The sequence below is a fragment of the Elephas maximus genome, chromosome 13, assembly GCF_024166365.1.
Source record: "Elephas maximus indicus isolate mEleMax1 chromosome 13, mEleMax1 primary haplotype, whole genome shotgun sequence".
NCBI lineage: Eukaryota > Metazoa > Chordata > Mammalia > Proboscidea > Elephantidae > Elephas > Elephas maximus.
Window position 1 is genome coordinate 43301452 of NC_064831.1, and position 24678 is coordinate 43326129.

Genomic DNA, 24678 nt, shown 5'->3' on the forward strand with positions numbered 1-24678 from the left:
AAATTCTATCACTATGATGTAATGAAATGGATTAGTGGCAGTTATATTGATGAGTTCTACAAAATCAGATAGTGTCTTAAGCCAATCTCATCTGAGATATAAAAGAGAGAAGGGAGCAGAGAGACATGGGGACCACATACCACCAAGAAAGTAGTGCCGGGAGCAGAGTACATCCAGAGGTCCCTGTGCTGAGAAGCTCCCAGACCAAGGGAAGACTGATGACACTGACCTTCCTTCAGAGCTGACAGAGAAAGCCATCCCCTGGAGCTGGTGCCATGAATTCAGACTTCTAGCCTACTCAAATGTGAGAGAATAAACTTCACTTTGTTAAAGCCATTCTTGTGGTATTTCTGTTATAGAAGCACTAGATGACCAAAACAGAAAGTACTAGGGAAGGGCACTACGACAACATACAAGATAGATGTCCAGCCTGGGGAAGACTTTCTGGAGGAAGTAACATTGAAGATGGAACCTAGATGCAAGAGGGCATTCCATAAGTAAAAGGCAAGTGACCAGTGTTCCAGGTTGAAGAAACACCATATCTAAAGGCCAAAAGATAAGAAACTTAGCTGGCATTTTCAAGCCATTCCTTATAGCTAGAGACTATCAGCATACATAATTGGCTGTAAACTGGTAAGTTTTCCTTTATTATCACTCTTTTTATGTACTTAAAGTCTGCTCAATCTAGATACAGTGAATATTTTTCAATGTAAAATTTGTGTTACTTCAAAATGTTTGAAATCTTACTTTTAGCAAAATGAGCAAGTCTGTGTTTTCTGATGTGGCATGCATATCCTCAAGAGATTATGGTATATAAATTATAAAGTCACTGAGACTACAAAACAACAAAGATAAATGCAACAAAATATATTGCTGTGAGCTCATTTAAAAAGAAAAGATCAAATGAGGCATTCCTGGAAACTACCAGCTTAAAACAAAAATGAAAACAAAACCATTCCCCATGCCTGTCTCATGCCCTCTAACCCGCTGGTATGCTACACTGAAATAAAAGGAAAACTGAATTAAAATATAATTAACTTTTTTGGTATGAAGCAATAAAAGTGATAGCTATTAAGAGACAGAATTTATCTCTTCTAGCTAAGCCTCTTAATGGTCAATAACAAGACCTCTGAAACACTAGAACTATTAGGTTTTCTCATAGATACACACAGATCCTCTATTCATAACACACCTATTAGAAGCTGCTGGAATATCTCTTTAATTGCAAACAATTACTAAGAACCAAGGAGCCCTGTTGCAGCAGAGGTTAAAGTGCTGGGGGCTGTTCAAACTCACCAGCAGCTCCATGAGAGAAAGATGTGGCAGTCTGTTTCTGTAAAGATTTACAGCCTTGAAAAAATTGGGGCCATTCCACTCCATCCTACAGGGTTGCTAGGAGTTGGAATCAACTCCACAGCAGTGGTTTGGGTTTAGTATTAATCATATAGTATGCCTTAAACCATCTTTTTCATACTATTATTTGCTAGTAATGATCAACGAAATACAAAGAAATAAATAAAATGATTAGCCATAGTACATGGTCAAAAAAAGAAAATTAAAACCTGTCATGCATACCTATGGTAGACTGTTTGCAATGATGATGTTGTTAGCTGAGTTGCTTCCTGCTCATAGTGACCCTATGTGTGCAGAGTAGAACTGCTCCATACAGTTTTCAAGGCTGTGACCTTTCAGAAGCAGACAGCCAGGTCTGTCTTCCAAGGCACCTCTGATGGGTTCAACTCACCAACCTTTGAGCTATTAGTGAAGTGCTTAATCATTTATGCCAACCAGGGATTCTGTTCACAGTGATAATCACAATAATTCCTCCCCTCCCATGTGAACTTTTGCAATATGACTTTGTGACTCCTTCCATCCAGAGGTGGACTCTGTTTCCCCTCTCCTTGCATTTGGGCTGTCCCTGACCCTATGACTTGCTATGACCAAGAGGATGTGACAAAAATAATGTTGTATAACTGCCAAGGCTAGGCCTTAAGAGGCCTTGCCATACTGTTTTCTCCATTTTTGAATGGTTCTGCTATCATATAAGGAAATACAGTGAGACTGCTGGATAGAGAAGCTCCCTGGAGAGAGAAGCCCAGAACCAGTCAGCATCAAGGCCCCATACATGCAAGTGAGAAGATCTTGAACCAGCCCAGACAGGACCAACAGAAAAACTCCCCAACCAACAGAATCATGAGACATAATAAAACATTGTGATTTTAAGCCACTAAGTTTTGGATGATTCATTACACAGCAATAGATAACTGACTCACCCTGTATAAATTTTTAAATCACATGGTTTAGTGAATAGGAGTTAATAATCTCTTGTCAAGAAATCCCTCAGTCTATAATCATAAAGTCATCTCACCTTCTATAGCACTTTGCAGTATTTTTCATGATCTCATTTTGTAACTTTATGAGCTAGCATTATCATTCAGATTTACAGAGGAGAAAACAAAGGGTGATTAATTTACCTAACTAAAAGTGTACTCACAGTTGTAAGCTTCACCATTATTAGCCTGTGAGCTTCTTTAGGTAAGGACTACCTTACTCATCTTTGTATCTCTAGCCCATGCATGAATGACTAGCAAACAGAATGTTATTTTCAAAAGACTGGATGGATGGATGAATGAATCTTATACTTCTGATACTATTTTTAAATATTTAAGACAACTCTGATATGCATGCAGACCACGCCCATGCCCAAACCCACCAAAGTCTCCATGCTAGTTGCATCAGCAATTCTTCACTTGAGCTACTATCTAGATATTTCACCTTCCTGGTTGTCTTCTTTGAGGTAAAATCCCATTTGTCATTGTTTCTTTCAAAACTTAGTATCTGAAATTAGGCATAATACTGAATCTACCTAAAACTACTTTCTATATTATGAACTTTGCATCCATATGGAAGCAACACTTTTCATAGGTTTCAAAAGTTTACCTGAAATAAGTTAACATTTTAAATAATTTCTAGGTTGTATTGGGAAAAAAGTGAGTCTTTCTTTCTAGAAATCCGTTGTACAAAGCAAAACACTTTGACTAAACTCACAATCAATAAAGTTCAGTTAGGAAAACAGACTTACACGCTAGCAATCTACTTTAATTGAGGGAAGAAATTGACTCATCAATTATTGCTAGATTAATTCTTAATAGGTTTCTTCAAATTGTACCATTGGTTACGGTTAATTTGGATAGAATTAAAGACTACAGGTTTTTTTTTTTTTTTTTAACATTCTTCATATAAGGTAGCCCTGGTACACAGTGGTTAAGTGTTTGGTTGCTAACCAAATAACCAAAAGGTAAGCAGTTTGAATCCACCAGCTGCTCCTTGGATAACCCATCAGACAGTTCTACACTATAAGGTTGCTATGAGTAGGAATCAACTCAATGGCAATGGGTTTGTTTTTTTATAATGCATTTACTTTGGCTAACTTTAAAAGAATATAACCTCCTTCAATTCTGTAATTAAAGGATAACTAATCTCAATTCCTGGGCAACATATGCAGCTGCCTGTAATTTGTATGGCCTGATTCATGCTATCATGTATCATGATTTTCTCATAAACCACATACAGAATTTTTGTCTTTATAACACACAATGAGTCAAGCATTATTCTACCTTCATTTCCATGGCATCATAAAATTGGGAATCTTTTAAACTTATTATGTTAAATCCTGATCAACATTCTCAAAAAAACATCTATATTAATTTTATTGAACTTACTTCTATATCTAGTTGATAGAAGTTCTTATACAGTAATTTTATAGGGCTTACGAGAAGTATGAATCTATAAATCTATTTCTGGGCAAAATTCTTTTAATTTAAATATTTATATAATTGCATTTTCACAATAATATTGTCTTAATTCATATGTTGCATCTAACAGTCATGCTCACTTATAATATTTTCAACTATCTGTATGCTAAAGATTAAGCAATCTAGATCTCTACCCTCAACAGCTCAGCTAAGATTCTACTCTTTTTGCCAGTAGGCTATACAAGGTCTTCCTCCAATGCCTGATGCTTCAGGGTAATGAAGACTATTAATAACCTGTGTTATGCAGATTACAACCTTGCTTGCTGAAAGTGAACAGGACTTGAAGCACTTACTGATGAAGACCAAAGACCACAGCCTTCAGTATGGATTACAACTCAACATAAAGAAAACAAAAATCCTCACAACTGAACCAATAAGCTACATCGTGATGAACAGAGAAAAGATTGAAATTGTCAAGGATTTCATTCTACTTGGATCTACAATCAACACCCATGGAAGCAGTAGTCAAGAAATCAAAAGACACATTGCATTGAGCAAATCTGCTGCAAAAGATCTCTTTAAAGTGTTAAAAAGCAAAGATATCACCTTGAAGACTAAGGTACGCCTGACCCAAGCCATGGTGTTTTCAATCACCTCATACGCATGCGATGAATAAGGAAGACCAAAGAATTGATGTCTTTGAATTGCAGTGTTGGTGAAGAATATCAAATATACCATGGGCTGCCAAAAGGATGAACAGATCTGTCTTGGAAGAAGTACAACCAGAATGTTTCTTAGAAGCAAGAATGGTGACACTATGTCTCACCTACTTCAGATATGTTATCAGGAGGGATCAGTCCCTGGAGAAGGACATCATGCTTGGTAGAGGGTTGGTGAAAAAGCGGAAGATACTCAACGAGATGGATTGACACAGTGGCTGCAACAATGGGCTCAAGCATAACAACAGTTGGGAGGATGGGGCAGGACCTGGCAGTTTCATTCTGTTGTACATAGGATCACTCCAAGTCGGAACCAACTCAACAGTACCTAACAACTACAAAAACATACGGAGTTGGGCAAACTATTGTTTCATGGGCCAAATCAGGTTGTGGCTTGATCCCCTTCTTCCAGCTTTCCATTTCTGTATAATACAATATGATTCAACTATTATCCTTGGCTCAGGAACACCCTTGGCCAGAAACTCTCTCAAACCTTCCATGTGCTTTTCTTTGCCATTTCTGCCATTTGTAACAACTTATTCTAGGCCTGTGTCACCACAAAGCTGAAATCCCATAACTACTATCTCTATTTCACCCTTTGATTCCATTGTGTGTGCTCCTAATGGGTTAATTTAAAACATCATTCCTTTTATCATATACTCTTTCAGATTCTGTCAAGTCTTCCTGTTGCTTATTACTGTCTATCTAAATTCTAAGGCACTTTCAAAGTCCTATTTAAACAGACAGCTGCATTTCCAACTTTATTTTCCATTTAGTGTCCAACAAGAAATCACTTCTGCCCTCCAGTTAGGTTAACCGCTTTGTATAGTCTACTTATGCTTTATGTGCTCAAATATATAAGAGAAGGATAACTATTGACTATTAATAATAACATCAAATGAATAAACTAGTTGCCATTGAGTCAATTCCAACTCATGGTGACCCCATGTGTGTATCAGAGTAGAACTGTGCCCCACAAGATTTTCAATGGCTAATTTTTTGGAAGTAGACTGCCAAACCTTTCTTTCCAGGTGACTCTGGGTGAACTCAAACTGCTAAACTTTTATTTAGTATCCGAGCATGTTAACCATTTGTACCACACACGGATTCCAATAAATGAATTTAAAAAATCAGTAAAAAACCCATTGCCAAACCTATTGCCGTTGAGTTGATTCCGACTCATATTGACCCTATAGGACATAGACTTTCCAAGGAGTGGCTGGTGGATTTGAACTGCTGACCTTTTGATTAGCAGCTGAGCTCTTAACCACTGAGTCACCAGGGCCCCATAAATGAATAATAGCTAACAATAACTAATTATTGTTATCAGTTACTGTTCTAAGCTATTTGTGTGTTAACTAATTTTTTTCATTACAAACTTATAGGGAAAGTACTGTTATTATCATCATTCTGAAGATAAAAAATCTTAGGAACAAAGAAATTGTATAATTTGTCCAAAGTTACACAGCTTGTAAGCAGCAGCACTAGGGCAGGAAACCAGCCAGCCCAGCACCCATGCTATGCAAGGCTATGCTCCTCTCAGAATTAAACCAATGTCACCTCCTATCTAAGGCTCCCACTTAAAAATGGACTTGACTTAAACAGAGTTTTTTTCTACAGTAGAGAGTGTGTACACCACTGCCTGCCTATGAAGGCTAAACATGAGGTTGTCCCCAGGAAGAAGAGAGGTGATGCAAGGAGGTATTTCAACCAGAAAGGTGGGATGGCTGGAGAAACAGGGGTAGAAGACATGTATGGGTAAATTCTCCACCCAGGGTTGATATCCTTGAGTGAGTAGACTGAGAGTGCATTAAGTGGTAGGGCTTAGTCCTGGCCCCCATGAGGAATTCCTGACAGATACCAACATGAACCATAATCCCACTCAAGAAGCAGCCAAATATGACAGAGTAACAAAGGTGAGGATTAGTTAGGCAGAGAGAAGGATAGAGTTAACATGTCCAAGCCTCCTCTCTAGAAGGAATCCAGAGGTTTCTGCCAAGCCCACAGGGAACATGGAAGGTAGCCGAGGAGAAGGCCAGAGGCTTGCACTGGAGAGGCAACAGCGAGATGGCAAAAGGGAAGCTGAACACACCACAGGAGAGACAGCTTAAAAACATGGCCCAGTGAGGTAGGCAGGTGGCTGAGGCTCAGTGGATGGGCAGCATCTCTGTCTCAAAGGGTCTTCTATTCAAAAGAAAATATCTCCTAACAAGGACCTGCATATATTTTCCTGCACGTGTGGCACTAAGCATTATTTCTATCACAAAATCAATCACTTTAATAAGTTTAATAAAATTACAAAGTGATTAACCCACAAGTCTAAAATATGTTTTACTAAAAGGCAATTGCATATCCTGCATACAATTTTTAAGGCATAAATTGCATTTCTTTAAAGTGAGCTTTACTAAAAGTGACAGTAGACAAAGCTTAATTTCCCATAAAAACATTAAAAATGCCAGGCTAGGTTTCCACAGCACATTAAAATAGCCTATTATACCAGAAAATTAAAATAAGAGACAAGATTAAACAATGAGCTAAGGGTCAATGATGATAGCAAATACCCTGTTTACATATATGTGTATACGTGACTAAGTCCCAGAGTGTTTTGACAACCTGCAAAGTATTACATGCATTAGGCTACCCATATGTTTCAAGACAAAAGGAAGTATACTCCACATTATCCACCACCTATTACAAAAGAACTAAGAAAAACAAATGAAGTATTTCAAAAATTAGTACTTGATGTAACTCCACCCTTCCTTCCTATGATTGAATAAACAGTCTCTTACTCTTTTCAAAAGCTGTGAAAAGCAAAGGACAAACTTGTTCCTTAATCTTGCTGACTAGACAAAACAAACTTTTTTTTTTTTTAGTGAGTGGCATACACAGGATGAAAAAAAAAACAGTGTGAATTAAACCATAAATGTTCAAACACAAGGTGGACAGATCTATGCTCCTTATAAGATGAACCACTGCTCTTGAGTTTTGTCAGACTTGCTTTGCTCAAATTCTTTCATCTTAAATTCTCCCATAGAAAAAATAATACAATTATGGCAATAGAAAATAACAATAGCTCTTGATTATTGAATGTCGACTATATTCCAAGTTCAATGTATAACACATTAAAGACTGTAGCTCATGTACCACTTACAGAGCCCCCATGCGGCAGCTATGCAGATTATGATCACTATCCCCATTTTTCAAATGATGAAACTGGCAACATAAGCATCTAGTCCCAGGTGGTGATGCAATGGTACCAAGTGGTAAAGATGGACTTCAAATTCTGGCGAGTCTGATTCCAGCCGAAGCTCTTAAATACTACACCAGTAGTGCCCTATTAAGGCATTCACTCCCCCTCTCAAAAAAAAGACCAGTGCTCATTCTTTCTTAAGATATAATAACTTATTAATAAAAGGAATACAGGGACAATTGTTTAATGTCATCAGATCTTCCTCTAATTCCAGCTACTAGCAAATCAATACAGGTAGCCCCATTGTAACAGGAATGAAAACAATATATTCAGATGGTATTTTCCCAGAATTTCTGATTAATGCAAATGAGACAGAAAATGATAAAATATAGTTATAACTATTAAAGAGAAGAAAACAAAATGGACATTACTTGCAACTTCCACAATTACATAATTACCAAATTATATATTAAGCAAATTACTTGAGAAATCCTAAGAATTAAAATACAAACTTCTATGAGAAGATCTGGGGCAAAATAAATGATAAATAATAATTACATACCCAATAAATTTCAAATTTATCATTCCATATCTCAGCAGTATGTAGGGGACATTATCTAATCCATGTTAGCATCAAAATTATATAATACTTGGGGATGAATATAATAAAGTACTAGAATTACATAATTAAATCAATGAAACTACATAGAAAAGTAAATAGTTAAGTAAAAACAGAAAAGTAAAAAAGACAATTACGTAATTTGGGAAGCACACTTTATTCCAGGATGAAAACACTATACATTACGGAGATATCAATTTTTACAAAGTATTTCATGGGATGCTGTCTTGGTTAAAATCCTCAATCACTATTTTGTGAAACTGATATTATGATCCTTAAGTTCATTTGGAAAAATCCACTGGAGGAAAGCTGTTTTGTAATAAAAAAGTTTTAAAAAAAAAAGAGGAACTAGACCGAGAGGATGTTAAAAGTTAAGACAAAATGACAGTAAGTTTGGCACTGACATATTCATAGGTGACTTAATGAAACACTGTAACTGCATTTTGAAGCAGCTAGTAAGGGAAGAGTTATTTTTGAATAAAGATTCTGTGAAGCAATTGATTAGCTATTTAGGAGAAAAATTACATTTTCATCTCACATAATAGACTAAATATATTGCAGCTTTTTAAAACAACACATATAGAAAAAATATGTAGGTACCTATTTATCTGATTTAGACAATAAGAAAAGCTATCAAGGAGTGATTGATAGATTTGACAAAAATTATTAAGTTCTGTAAGTTAATGTATAATAAGAAAAATGACAGGATGAAGGGACTAAAAAAAGTAAAATAAATATGTTAAAACAGTGCTAACCCATTGCCATCGAGTCAGTTCCAACGCATAGTGACCCTATAGGACAGAGTAGAACTGCCCCACAGGGTTTCTAATGCTGTAATCTTTACAGAAGCAGACTGCTACATCTTTCTTCCAAGGAGCAGCTGGTGGATTTGAACCATTTACCTTTTTACCTTTTGGTTAGCAGATGAGTGCCACCAGGGCACCTTCTGGTCTCTTTAGTCAACCATTTTTATTAGTTGCTGTGTATCCTTGGAATTTTTCTTATGAAATGCAAACAAATTAAACAAATATATTCTTTTATTTCTACATTTCTTAAATAAAACTGAACAACATCCAGTATTTTGTGTGTGGTTGAGCATCTTTTTCTGAGCTGAAGTGCTATTTGTACCTCTTTTATGCAAACTGTCCGTTCATGTGCTTTGCCCATTGGTCTATTGCTTTGTCCTACCTCCCACATCTCTACAATTTCTAAAAGCTCTTGATATGTTAGAGAAATAGCCCTTGGCGATTTGTGAGGCAAATATTTTTTCCCAGTTGATCATCTTCCTTTTGAATTTCCCCACAGTGTTTTATGCCAACCAAAGGATCTTTCTTAATGAGTGAAACTGATTAATGATTATTTCTTTATTTTCTATTCTAAATGCAGGAATTAAGCTATACTTAGCAATTTTTCAGTTGGTTCTTTGGAGTTTTCTAAGAATGAAATCATCTACAAATTACATTTTTACTTACATTTTTCTAAGTTATATGATTCATTTTTCTCATCCAGTTTTGTTAGCTAATATCTGTGGTACAACATTCACTAGTAGTGGTGAGAGTTGTGCGTTCTTATTTCATTTGTACTTTGAGCAAAATAGCAGAAATGCCCTCTAGCATTTTGCCATTAAGTATTATGCTGTGTTTGGGCTCAGATTGTGTGTATATGTGCGTGTGTGTGTGTATGTGTGTGAGTGTGTCTATAGAAATCATTTGTCATGGCTATAGATTGTTTAACTGTTATTGAGCACTTTAAAAAAAAATCCAGAATGACTAAATTTTGGCAAATAAATACTTAGCACCTAAGAACCTGTGTTGCCATCGAGCCGATTCCAACTCATAGCAGCTCTATAGAATGAACCTTGTAGAGATGAACAAGGAGCCCTGTGGGTGCGGTGGTTAAAGAGCTTTTGGCTGCTAACCGAAAGGTCGGCAGTTTAAACCCACCATCCACTCTGCTCCCATGAAGATTTGCAGCATTGGAAACCCTATGGGAGGGACAGTTCTACTCTTCCTACAGGGTCTCTATGCGTCGGAATCAACTCAATGGCAGTGGGTTTGGTTTTTGTATAGAGATAAACATACGATTTTTTTCCTTAGATCAATTAATATGATGAATTATTCTAATAGAGTTCATAATCCTGCATTCCTGGAATTAACCCTACTTTGCCATGATACATTACTCCTTTCTTGAGTCACTGGATTCTTTCTGCTAATATTTCATTGTAGATTGTTGCATTGATATTCATAAATGAAATTAGGAAATTTTGATCAAGCTTGGTATTCAAAGATATTCTCACTTGATGAAAATAATTTGAAGTTTATATTCCTCTGGAAGGGTTTAAATCACGTTGTAATTATCTTCTCTTAAAAAATTATTAAATAGTGTTTAATATACATAGGATGCATGTTGTAATATCTGAACCATGAAAAAATGAGTAAAATAGTATTAACTAACAAATTAAAGGGAGAAAGGAATAATAAAAAGTTGATTAATCCAAATAAAAGCAAACTAAGGAGAAAAAAGCTACCTAAAGAAATGGGTGAAATAGAAAAAAGATGAAAAGTATAAACACAACTATATTAGTAATCACATTAAATGAAAACGAACTAAATACTCTAATAAAAGGCAAAAATTGTAAGACTAGAATAAAAACATAAACATAAAACACTACAACCAACTATTTACAAGAGACACACTTTATCATGAGGACAAAGATAAGCTGAAGGACAAATACGTATCATCCAACACAAAATGAAAGAAAGCTGGGACAGTTATACTAGTATCAGAAGCAGCATCCTTTAAGGCAAGCAGCTTTATTAGGAAGATGGGGGACATTAAATAACTATGAAAAAGTCAATCCCCCCAAAAGGTATCAGAATCCAAAACCTATAACCTCCCAAAATCATAGCTTTAAATTTTATACAGCAAAATCGATAGCGCAAGAGAAAGGAGAAATAGGCAAATTCTCAATCATTGTGGGTGATTTTAAAACATCTCTTTCAAAATCGAATAGAAGACACAGAAAAGAAAAATTCATCAAGCATAGAGTGGGTCTGAAAAGAACAATTTATAACAATTAATACAAATAAGTTCGATCCACCTAATACGTACAACGCATTGCACACAACAGTGGCAATATTTCACACTGTTTTCAAGTCGTCAAACGTTTATTAAAATTGACCTTCCTTTGAGCCATAAAGCAAGTCATAACACCATTAACATAACTGAAATTATTCAATGTTTATTCTGACAGAAATCTGGCTGTGAAATCAATAACAACAGCAACAACAAAAAAAGATAACTAGAAAATTCTCAGTGGCTTTAAAATTAGGCAGTAGCATTTTTAAAATAACCCATGGATCAAAGAAGAAATCCCAGTGGAAATCAGACAAACAATGAAGGTATATCATCTTTACACACAGAAAAAGTAAGTTATTAAGGAGTGTGATTCCAGGGAAAGAGGAGGAATTGAAAGTGAGAAACAAAAAAGAGGGAAAGCCAATACGAAGGCATGCTGTGGAGCTGGCCGCTTGTGAGTGTGACTGAGAAGTTGCACAAACTGCACCTTAAGTAGTCACTCCCATGCAGAGAAAAGATGGAAGAATTTATCACCAACTCCTGTATCAAAGATTAGCTACAAATGGCTGTTTACTTGTCCACATTTCCATAACAAGAGAAAGGCCCAGGCAAGACCCCCATACTGCAGGCAGAGATCTGACTCTACCTGTCGGGATGTACCTGGTGAAGCTCCTTGGAGGTTATGAGAGATATCTTATGTACCATTCCTCAGCTCTTCCAGCTTCATCACTGCTAGCTGGCACCAAGGGACACAGCTCCTTCCTTTCAATGCATTTCCCTCCTTTTGAAAAGCATGCTTTTTTGTGATGCCCAGCTATGGGGACAAAAGAATCTTTCTCCATTTCTCCCAGCCTTCACTCCCTGTTAGAGCTAGTTTTCACTCAGAACAAGGCTCTTTCCTTCTTGTAATACACATCACTAACTTGTCTCTGCCATCACGTGATTCCAACTCATAGTGACCCTATAGGATAGAGTAGAACTGCCCCATAGTTTCCAAGGAGCACCTGGCAGATTTGAACTGCTGACCTCTTGGTTAGCAGCCATAGCACTTAACCACTACACCACCAGGGTTTCCCTGCCATCACTAGGCCTCCTCTACACTTCCATTCCTCCCTGCCACCTGGTAGGGCTGGCTTCCTGCACAAATTCCCTTGGCCTCAGCAGCTTCTGCCTACACTTGCACATGCTTTGGATTTTATGACTTTTCCCTACCACAGCTTTGTTGTAAACTTAGTCTGTGGGTCTTCCCCGAAACCCATTCTCCTGTTTTTCATATGGTTTCCAATAGGAGAATCACATTTGACGTAAACTACTGCCATGTGCCTTATGGAACCAGGAAGGATTGTTTTAAAACTGTAAAATCTCAGCATTGGTGAAGAAGATGCAACGTCGTCAAGACTTACAGAGATGATGAAGGTGTAAATTTGTACATATTTTCTGAAATATGTGTTGAGCATCATTAAACTACACAACTTTAGACATCTTAATTCCTCACCTAGGAAATTTTCCTAGAGAAATTGCAGAAATCTGGACAGAGATTTATTAAAAAATATTTTTAAAAATTTACTAACTAAAAATTGGAGAAATTAACAATGAATTGTCATACCTTTTAAGCAGAGGTATTAGGTATAAATCAAAAATCTTTACTTGTGTAATGTCACAGTTAGCTGTTAAACAAAACCATGAGGCAGATTTTCAATCTTATCAATCTCAACCATGTAGAAAAAAATAGCCTGGAAAGAACCATGTAATAAATTGTCTCTTAGTAACTGCACTATTTTTTTTTTCCTGCTTTAAATCTAGAATTTTTATTAAGAATTCAAGAAACAATTCACGAATGGTCTAATATGTTGCTCTTGTGTGCCATGAGTCGATTTCGACTCAAAGCTAGAAGAACTAGCCTGTAGGGTTTCCTAGGCTGTAATCTTTAGGGAAGCAGATTGCCAATCTTTCTCCCAAGGAGCTGCCAGGTTCGGATCACACCTTCCTGTAGTTTTCACTTTCAGTACCAAAAAAAAAAAAAAAACCGCTGCCTTCTAGTCGATTACGACTCCTAGCGACCCTATAGGACAGAGGAGAATAGCCCATGTGATTTCCAAGGAGCACCTGGTGGATTCCAACTGCCAGCCTTTTGGTTAGCAGCCTGAGCCCTTAACCACTACACCACCAGGATTTCTACTTTTACTACAATGAGTGCACGTTACTTTAACCATCAGGAAAACAGTAAGAAGTAAAATAAAAGCTTGAGACAAATTGAATTAAATATGATGATTTGTGGCCACCCAGTATGTAGGTTGCAGGCCTGGCTAAAATCAAAGAGGAGGGGGCCCTGACTGAAAGTATGTACAGATGAGATCCTTACTAATTTACTGTATCTCCAAATTCAGCTTTATAAATAGGTTTATTCTCAGAATGTAAAAACTAAAGAAAACCATGATAAATACTACAGTTGAGATTGAGTTAGCACACATGTCATCGCAGCCAAGAACGCTTTTTTATAAAGCCTCTTTTCCTGCCCTGGTGGCATAGTAGTTAAGCGTTTGGCTGCTAACCAAAAGGTGGGCAGTTCGAATTCACCAGACCCTCCTTGGAAACCTTAGGGGGAAGTTCTACTCTGTCCTATAGGGCCGCTATGAGTCCGAATCCACTCAAAGGCAATGGGTTTGCGTTTGTTTGTTTTTTGCTTCCCAATTAATGATCCAACACAAAAGCTGTCTTCCAGTGAATGGATTCTGTGGGATTCAAAGGAATTCTGTACAAATAGTGCTTTTCTGGGTCCTTGTTACAGTAACAACAGAACTCACCATGAAACATCTTACAGTTGATTGCAGGCTTTTATTTTGCAAATTGAGAAGCGAAAAATGAGACCAACCAAAAAACCTGTTGCCATGGAGTCAATTCCGAAAGTGAGAAGTAAGGTTTTAATGCTACTTAAATTCTTCTCAGTCCTCACGTCAGACCTGAGCAGCTGTCACTGGCCCCCACTAAATCACCACGTTAAAATGTCTGTTTTTTAAGTATCCCGACTGAAGAAGCCAAAACTAAAAATCTAGGAATAGAGGCAAATTCAGGAAAAGAAAAACAGAAAACACTGGACACGTTTCTCCTAAGTTCAGAGCAATTACTCATTATCATAACATCAGGGGAGATTCCAGTTTGATTTCCTACATGGTTGGGGTATGATTTCATTTGTTAAAAATTTCTCTGAAAACCTTGTTTGCCCCAGATGTGATGAAAGTGGGCCTTTTTAAAAAATAACAGGTTTATTCATTTTCATAAGTACCTCACAGTGACAATTAGGATCTATGTCGCTATTGTGAAAAACATCCCCAGCTCTGTCCCTCAGTATCCAAATGCTCTGCTGCTGCTTTGACACCTCGATGGTAGCAAACCTGATATGTGTGGAAACCTGGTGGTGCGGTAGTTCGGAGCTCGGCTGCTAACCAAAAGGTTGTCAGTTTGAACGCACCAGCTGCTCCTTGGCAACCCCTAGGGTCGCTGTAAGTCGGAATCGACTAAATGGCAACAAGTTTGGTTTTTCGTTGTTGTTGCTGCTGCTGCTGCTAATTAGACCCTCAGGAGCTTTGGTGGCACAACGGCTGAGTGCTCGGCTGCTAACCAAAAGATGAAAGTTCGAACCCACCCAGCAGCTCCTTGGGAAAAAAACCTGGCAGTCTGCTTCCCTGAAGATTACGGTCTAGGAAACCCCATGAGGCAGTTCTACTCACCGGGAGTTAGAATCAGCTCATGGCACACAAAAACAACTTACTAGCTCATCAGGAAATTGTTTCTTGAGTTTGGGGAATTCTTAACAAAAATTCTAGGAAATAGCAGTTTCAAAGAAGCATATGAAGTTAAGGGGTAAGTTTTCCTTTATATGTAATTATTACTAAAGGGCATGTTCTTGATACTTTTTCTTTCAGTTCACTTTTCTTTATAACTTCTGATGCCAAAAATGTTTGAGCAAAAAAACAATTATCTTTTTCCTCTAAGGATTCTTGTAAAGAGCTTCAGTTCCCATAAACCCCTTTACTTTACTTCTTTGGCTATTTACCCTGATCTACAGGATTTTATTTAAAGGAGTTAAGTATATATTGAATCTGTTAGGTATAAATTATAACTGAAAGTAAAAATGAAGTGGGTAGCTTGGATTTCTATTTCTGTGGCTGTATTTTGTTTAGTTCTTGAGACTGACCTTGATCTTTTGAATTGGATCTTACATTGCTCTCAGATATTTTTCTAAAGTTCCAATTTGTCATTCAGAAACGTAATCTACATTATCTTCTAAATGCATTACATTAGTAAACTCATTCAGAAATTAACTGTTAACAGTAATATAGCAGAAAGTAAGATGCAAAGTTTCTTCATCTTAGATGGCCGGGGTTTGCAAACTACGGGCCACAGGTCAAATCCTGTTTTTGTATATAAAGTTCTTCTGACATACAGCCACACCTATCCATATCGCGGACTGCTTTCAAGTTATAAGTGCAGAGTTGAATAGCTGCAACAGAAATCATATGACTCACAAAGACTAAAATATTTACTCTCTGGCTCTTTTGTGAAAGTTTGCCTGCCTCTTTTACTCTCCGTCCTCGGAAATTATACTAAATACATTTTACGGCAAGTAGCATTAAATCTTTTTTTTTTTTTTTAGCATTTTCAGCCAGGATTTTTATTTTTGAATTCTGAGATACAAAACCTTGGGGGTCCCAGGGTGGGATAAATGGTTTTCTCTCAGCTACTAAACTAAAGCTTAGTGGCTTGAACTCACTCAGAGGTGCCATGGAAGAAGACTCTGATGATCTGCTTCTGTAAAAACTAAAAAAAAAAACAAAACTACAGCTGAGAAAATCACTCTACTTTGTAACACCCGGAGTTACCATGAGTTAGAATTGACTCAATGGCAATAGGTTTGTTTTTCTGGTGTTTCTACATAGCTTCATCTGGTTTGCCTCACCTTTATTATTATTAATTAGATTATTACATAATAATTTCTATATTGTGCAATAACATTACAAAACTTTTACTTACGTGGCCTCTTGTAGGCTGGCTATATGTTACCATTGACTTTGGTGCTTCCTGTGACATCACCAGTAAGCTACATGTTTTCACACTCCTTCAAAGAGCCAAATGGCCACATATGGGACTAGATTCTGGAAGAGTCAAAAGTAGGGGTAAAAAGATGAAGAATCATGTGCCGAATAAACCCTCCCTTCTTCAGATTTCTGATTATTACCTATATACCTGCTCATGGTAGAAGAGACAAAGACCCTAATGGAGAAAAGTTCAGAAGTCAATCCTGAATTTCTAGGATCAATCATTCTTATAATGTTCATAGTTTCCATAGTTTAACTCATACCCACGTTGATTACAGCTACTTCATTTTGGAATACCAATAATCATATATATTTTATAGAAGCCATAATGCTTCAAACAGTCCTCTAGTAAAATGTTTGTGCTGTTTTTTCCCCATAAAGCAAATGTGATGTCAAATATATTTGTAGAGTTGATAATTAAATTACTAACCAAGTCTAAGGAAGATGCTGAAGATAATTTGTAAACATCTAAGAGAGAACTGGCAAAGTCTCCACTCATACACTCAGTAGTAAAACACAATAATGTCATATTTTCAAGGTATACGTGATTCTGAAGGGATTAGGATATGCCAGGAGTCCCTGGGTGGCACAGACAATAAGCACTCAGCTACTAATCAAAAGATTGGTGGTTCAGTCCACCCAGAGATGCCTCAGAAGAAAGGTTTGCTGACCTGCTTCCAAAAGACCAAAGTCACTGAAAACTCTGTAGAGCACAGTTCTACTCTGAAACACGTGGGGTTATCATAGGTCAGGCTGACTTGACGGCAACTGTTGTGTTTGTTTTAGAACATGGCAACAGAGTATGCAATTAGAATACTTGAAAGTAGTATATAACCTTTACTTTTAAAAAAAAAAAATTAGTCCAACTTACTATGCCATTTAAAAAAGTAACCCAAACCCCACTGCCGTTGAGTCGATTCCGACTCATAGCAACCCTATAGGACAGAGTGGAACTGCCCTGTAGAGTTTACAAGGAGCACCTGGAGGATTCGAACTGCTGACCTCTTGGTTAGCAACTGTAGCACTTAACCACTACACCACCAGGGTTTTCTAAAAAAAAAGGAAAGGCAGTATAAACTCCTATTTTATAAAATAAGTTAGGCAACATCTTAACCACATTTCAGTGTTGTCCATTCTATAAAGGATATTGATAATAATAATAAAGTTATCTTAGACCAAAAAACCCAGTGCCATTGAGTCGATTCTGACTCATGGTGACCCTATAGGACAGACTAGAACTGCCCCATAGAGTTACCAAGGAGCACCTGGTGGATTCGAACTGCCGACCCTTTGGTTAGCAGCTGTAGCACTTAACCACTATGCCAGCAGGGTTTCCAAAATTATCTTAGATATTCATATTTCTGACTGTTAGTAAGTTAGTAAAAGTTTAATATAATAATAAATGCAAAAGTTTTGCCTTTCTGTAAACATGTCTGCAGACTGGTATTTTCCTGCATTATTTATTAAAAAATGTTCACTCAAAAACTTACTGTGTATAAGGACCCACGCTAGATGCTCAGATAACTGGTTTTAATCCTTAAGGAACTCACTGATCAGTAGAAAACAAAAACTGTAAACAGCTAACTAATCCTCTGAGTGTTTAAACAGAGGAATAAGGAAAGCCATCTGTGAAAACAGAGTACGTGGTGATTAATTCTATAATAGGGATAAGAAGGAGGACGGATAAGGGACTTGCAAAGACTTCAGTGAGAAGCTGACATTTGAGCTGGACTTAAAGGATAAGTGTTAGCCTGGCAAAGGTAAGACTGCAGAGGCTCAGAGTTCAGGTTGTGGAAGGAATAATATTTTAATGTGATTTTGAAAGTGGATTTACTCCTGCCCTGGAACCCTAATGTTGAGAATAAAGAAGCATTGTTAACCCACATTTTAAAGACAGTGTTGTAGCTGGGTCCAGATACCTGCTCTGGGGCTAATTCTGAGACAGTCATGCCTCTATTTCTACTACCTTTAACCACCCATCCCAAACCAAGACTCCATCCCCAGGCCATATTTTGTGATTAATTGTAATAGAGTTAACTCCAACTCATAGTGGCCCCATGTACAAAAGAATGAAACATTGCCCAGTCTTAAGCCCTATTTGGAAACCCTGGTGGCGTAGTAGTTAAGTGCTACGGCTGCTAACCAAAAGGCCAGCAGTTCGAATCCACCAGGTGCTCCTTGGAAACTCTATGGGGCAGTTCTACTCTGTCCTATAGGGTCGCTATGAGAAGGAATCAACTCGACGGCAATGGGTGTTTTTTTGGGTGAAGCTCTATTCATGATTAATGGTATGTTTGAGTCCATTGTTGTAACTATTGGGTCAATCCATCTTATTGGGGGTTTCTCTCAGTGTCTCTGACCCTCTACTTTACCAATAATGATACCTGTCCCTTTCACTCTATGTCACCCTCCCAGTCCCCTACGTCCAGCAGTTATAACCAGAAGAAAGAGGGTAGAAGGCAAGAAAAAGCAGACCACACCCTCTTAGCCCCACTGGTCCCACAGGTTTAATTTGAGCTAGAGGAACATATGAAAATGAGGCTTACATTTTAAGTGGACTATACAATTTAATAATTGAAAGTGACCAGAATGCTATAGGAACTGCCTGAGATGAGGGTGATGGTTTTGAAAATGGATTATGAAGAAATGGATCCCAGAAACATTTCAAAATGACTAAAAACAGGTCGTAGATACTACTTCTTATGAAGGAAATGGTGCTCAGAAACTATTCTGGATCGGTTTAAGGCAAATTCCTATTCCAACGTTTTCTCCTACTCCTTACAATATCTTTTCTAGTTTATCCCCCTTTAAATTCCCTTTTAATACCTTGATCTATTTCTTTTATACAGTCATAAGACTAACAAGAAGCCTTGTGAAGCTTTGTGTTGAAAGAAAGGATTAGGGCTTTTGAGAAAAAGTTTTTGTTGTATTTAAAAGTTGATCTTAGACACAGACACCCATCAGTCTCAGAACTGTGTTCTTTTGTTTTTCTTTCTCTTCTGCATCATGTTTTTATAATACCCAACATATGAATCCTGGTTTTACTCCCTACTTCATTATCTCCTTTGTTATCTTACAAGAACTTTTTCTTTTCCTTTCAGGTTTTGCTTGGATGTTCTTTCCATCCTCTCCAGAAACCTTCGCTGACTCTATTAAACTCCAAAAACCAAACTCATTGCCATTGAGTCAATTTCAACTCATAATGAACCTAAAGAACAGAGTAGAACTACCCCATGGAGTTTCCAGGAAGGTCCTGGTGGATTCAAACTGCCAAGCTCTTAACCACTACATCACCAGGGTTTCCACGGACTCTATTAGGCACACCCAAACCATTCGTTCGGCCTTTTTCGTTTTTGAACCAAGAAACAAGCAGCCATTTATTGCCACCACACTGATGAATTCTGCATGAAGCATGTAAATGAAATTAGCAAGTATCTTAAGAAGTGCAGGTCTGGCACTTAGACCCATTTCATCCTCGAATGGAAGGTTCCTGAGAAACCACTATGTTTTTTTTGGCCACACTCATCTATCCCCTGAGCTTCTAAAAGGCGGGTGAATAAGAGCTCCTATGACTGCAAATGTATTTTCCTGATTTGGTTTTCCTGTTATTAGCTTAAGTCAGCAACATATAAAGAGTATCTGGAGCTATGCTGTCCAATATATTAGCCACATGAGGCTACATAAGTTTAAATGTAAATTAATTAAAATTTTAAAAAACTAAAAATGCAGTTCCTCAGTAGAATCAGCAACATTTCAGGGGCCTAAAAGCCACATGTGGCTCGTGGCTACCACATTGGACACAGTAGATACAGAACATTCCTCTGGTTGCAGAAAGTTCTATTGGACAGCACTGATCCTACACCACAGTACAGGCTTTGATTTCAGACAGATGTGGGTTTGAGTTCTAATTTAGCCATTTAACAACAGTTAGATTTGGGGCAAGTTAATTAATCTCTCAGAGCCTCAGTTTCTTTTTTTTTCTGTAGAATGGGGATAATGGTATATTACAGGATTATTGTGAGGCTTACATGAGCTCATTCATGCAAACTATTTAGAACAGCCCTTGTCACACAGTGAACTTTGAAAAATGTTAGCTCTTCTTTGCAATTATCACCCACTGTGAATGTAACACCTCACCATGAACCAGTCATCTCACCCCTCACAGATTATCCCACACTTCCAAGAGAACTCTGAGAGAAAAAAAAATGGCCATCAACATCCTTGTAATCTCGGTGGTTCAGTGGTAGAACTCCCGCTTTCCATGCAAGAGATCTGGGTTTGATTCTGGACCAATGGCCCTCATATGCAGACACCACCTGTCTGTTGTGGGGGCTTATGTGTTGCTATGATGCCCAAAAGATTTTGGTGAACTTCCTGACTAGGAAATGCACTTCCAGAAACCAGCCAATGAATGCCCTCTGGATCACAACAGTCCGATCTGCAATCATAGGACCTGGCGGCTTTTTGTTCTGTTGTGCACGAGGTCTCCATGAGGGGACCTACTCAATGTGCAGCTATCAACAACCGTCTTAGTTCACTGTTTGAACTTAGGATCCTTTAGGATCTAAGGAACTTGCAACTATTCCTTCTTCAAGAAAGTCTTGCTATGAAAACAAGCCCTTTATGTTGGAGACTGGTAAACAGTTTCATACTTTGGATTGAGCTGGTCTAGTTGGGAAGACATATTCCCTTGATATGAGTTTAAAACTCTCACCAAATAGAAGGCTGTCAAAATTAACCATGAAAAGGGGAACAGCCTGGTACAGCAGAACTAGAGGCCAGAGACAAGCTGTGTCAGTCAAGATGAGATCGTCTTGTGGGTAAAATTTGAGCCAAGTTTTGAAGGACAAAAAAATATGATGGGGGAAGGGAGATGATTGCAGAAAAATGACTAAGGGACAATACCAAGGGAAAAGAAAGACGGAGAAGGGAGAGAAGGCTTGTAGCTTTTGCCCTTCAAGAATAAAGAATATTTTCTTTTTCTCCCATAGGCCAAGCCATTGCCTTGGTTACCAGTGGCTTCCAATATCTGAAAAGTAGACAGGCCTGAACTTAGCAGTGACCAGTTTGGACCTTTTTAGCTCTCCTGTACAGCATCTTCATATAATAGAAATACCCTCAAAATATTAATAATAATTTAAACTCTAACAAATACATATGGAAAGCTATTGTGGCGATTTTCTGGCACTGCCAACACTAGCAGTTAAAGATAAATGAGCCAAAAAAAAAAAAACTCTTCCAAAGTATGTGTTTAAAATGAATGTTCTTCTGTTCAATTCTTCAAGCATTTATATTAAAAAATTCTGTATAAAAATTACTCTTCATCATAAAAATCAACCAATCATTTCTAATCAATTTTCCAGTACTGCCACTATAGATAATTGTTTAACTATTAAAGTGTATGTTGTGATTTGTGACAGCCAAGATAGCATCAATCTCTTTGTGATCGCTCGGTGGTGTCACGGAAGACGTGCCTCATCTGTTGTAGCATGAAATAACCGTACGGCAGTCTGTAATGATGCACAGTTCTTATATTCTTATTACCTGCCGATAATAGCCCATCAAGGAAAATGACAGCTTAATTATATAGCACATCACCCGCTGGCAAATAACTGGATTCAAACAGTTCTATTGTTTTCCGAGAATCTTATAGAAGCCAAGAGGTGTGACTGCCACAATCCTGAGGTTAACACTTATAATAAGTTTTAAAAAAAAAAACACTAAAGCAAAGCTGATCATTTATTAAACACAGATGCACTGTAGACCACGTAAGCCCTCAGCACACTTTCCCCAGACAGGTTCACTAAAGCTGGCTGTCACTCTCCTAACGTTTTATTACCCTTGCTGATTAAGGATCTGGCATCTCCCATTCCAAATATTTGGCCTTCTATGAAATGCATCAAGTAGTTCACCCTGAACTTTGTATTTCTGAGTCAACATTAGTAGCCACAAATTTCCTGTAGCGGTCCCAAATGTCTTGGTTCTAAAGCACTGTTTGCTGAGCTCTTTCCTGACAAGTAAATGAAACTTCCCAAGTCTATATCGCAAAGCAGTAGTGCTTATGAAACTGCTAAGAGGCAGACTGTTTCTATTAATAAAGCCTATTTGGCAATCAGCAGAGTGTTTGAACTCCTAAGCTCTAGCATGCTGCACGTGGCTACTGGCCTTCTTTTCCCTGGGCTGTGCAGGGGAACTGGTTCTTTCTTCTCCACCAGGGCTGTATGCAATTACCTGGGACACAGCTAACAGAGTGCCTGCTCACAGGTAGGAGACCTGGTCAGTTTTAGTTCTTTCCGTTTGTGTTTTATCAGCCTCATTAAAGATCCTAGTTACCAGAATTACTACTATGAATAGATTTTCATTCCTTACTTCTTTCTAATCTTTGCTTTTCATTTTTTCTCTACATTCTATCACTTCTCCCATGCTCCTCATCTGTTTGTGCCAAGAAAACAGGTTTTTATAGACATCGTCAAACACTCAACGTGCCACATTCCCTCTGTAGGATTACACATTGCTACAATCTTTAAGATTTTGACCCTTTCTGCTGGGTGTACTTTTTGCAGGATGACCAAGGTGGCTTCATTTGTATAGTCTATGATGTCAGATTTCTTTTGAGTTTTTATTTTATTTTTATTTTTTAGGGAGACGGGGTAGAGAGTTATAGGAGGTAGAAGTGGGTAGCTGCTTCTTGTACCAGGGTCAACGCTAAACAACTCAGGCTGTATAATTAACTTATGTGACAAAATTACTAGTAAGTAGATGTGTTGATAAACATGAAATGGGAGCAAAGGAAATCGGAAAGTCTTATGAAATATATCATCTAGGTTAGAACAACATAGACGATTATGGCCATTCGGTTATAGAACACACTCCTCCAGACAAGCCACAATAAGTGTGTCATTACCATGTGCTGGGACCACAATCACTACAGACACAGAATCTCTCTCTTCAGACATGTTGTATAAACAATGGTGGCAGTGTTCCATCTTCTCTTCTACTGGACTCCATCCAGACTACCAACTTCCCACTCTATTTGTAATTAGAATATTACAATTGCCAAAATTGCCATTCATGTAATATTGGGACTTAAGGCTCCTTGATGAAAGATGAAAACTGGAGCTTTCCCAATCTTATCAGGACCATGGAATAATTACAAAGGCACTGGATGGAAGTCTAGAAACTTGGGCCCTGGTGCTGGTCCTGTTTTTAAACAGTGATTTGATCTTAGCGAGCCACTTCACGTTTCTAAGCTTTAACTTACTTATTTTCAACATACAGAGGGCTAGCTTGAAACATATCTAAAGTTCCTTCCTGTGTCCAAGTTTCATAACACTATAAAAGGTCACGGGCTAGGTTATCTCAGCCTATGATCCAATTCATCCATGTTATATTTATCCCCAGAATCACCAGATTCGTTACCTGGACAAGTCATCTAACCTGCTGGTGCTTCAGTTTACTTATCTGAGAAGTGGGGAGGAAAGTGCCTTATGGAGTTTGGGGGGAGTACCTAAGTTAAAGAGCTTGGTGCAATGGCTGACAATAGACATTAATTACTGAATGAAGCTAAGAACAAGAGATACCTAACCCAATCTCAAAGGTCTAAGGAAATATTCCCAGAGAAAGCCGGGAAAGGGGGAAACAGAAAGCTATTACTTAAGGGGTACTAAATATTGCTTGAGGTGCTGAAAAACATTTGGAAATGCTTAGTAGCAAAGGTGGCACAACATGGTGAACGTAATTAATGTCACCGAATTTTACACTTAAAAATGGTTAAGATAGAAAATTCTTTGTAATATATATTTTACCTCAATAAAGAAAATTAATTAATTAAAACAACAAACTTTAGCCTGGAAGCCAATGCTTTATAAACTGAAGAAGCTGAGAGTGATGTGCCTTAAATCAAACCAAAGTCATCAGCGAAATCATTTGTCTGGCATTTAAAGGTGCTTCACACAACGATGAGAATTAGTTAGGATCTGGCTTTCCAGGAGTGGAGTCTAAAGACATAAAGTATAGATTTTTTAAAAATGACATTTGGGGTTATTGGAAATTTTAAGGTAAGATTGTATGTAATGTTAGTAGAATTGTGTATTTGTTCTCTTGGATTCCCAGAAGAAGAGGCACTAAATGAATTAAATGATAGAAATACTACCATTTTTATAAAATTTCTCCCATCTTTTTTTTTTTTTACTACCAAAATCAGTTTTTTCAAAATACTTCT

At 37.6% G+C, this 24678-nt stretch overlaps 1 protein-coding gene across 9 annotated transcripts in view; it reads right to left on the minus strand.

The window, feature by feature from the left end:
- IL15 (interleukin 15) overlaps positions 1–24678 on the minus strand; it is an 87248-nt gene that overhangs the window by 52063 nt on the left and 10507 nt on the right. For 5 of the 9 annotated variants that reach the window (XM_049905362.1, XM_049905361.1, XM_049905360.1 and 2 more), the window contains exon 2: positions 16393–16514. The exons of 3 other annotated variants lie outside the window; for them this stretch is intronic. The gene's annotated coding sequence lies outside the window, so the exon portion shown is untranslated. Of the gene's footprint in view, positions 1–16392; positions 24244–24678 lie in introns of those variants that run through there. One more of the 9 variants, XM_049905363.1, reaches the window with a different exon arrangement.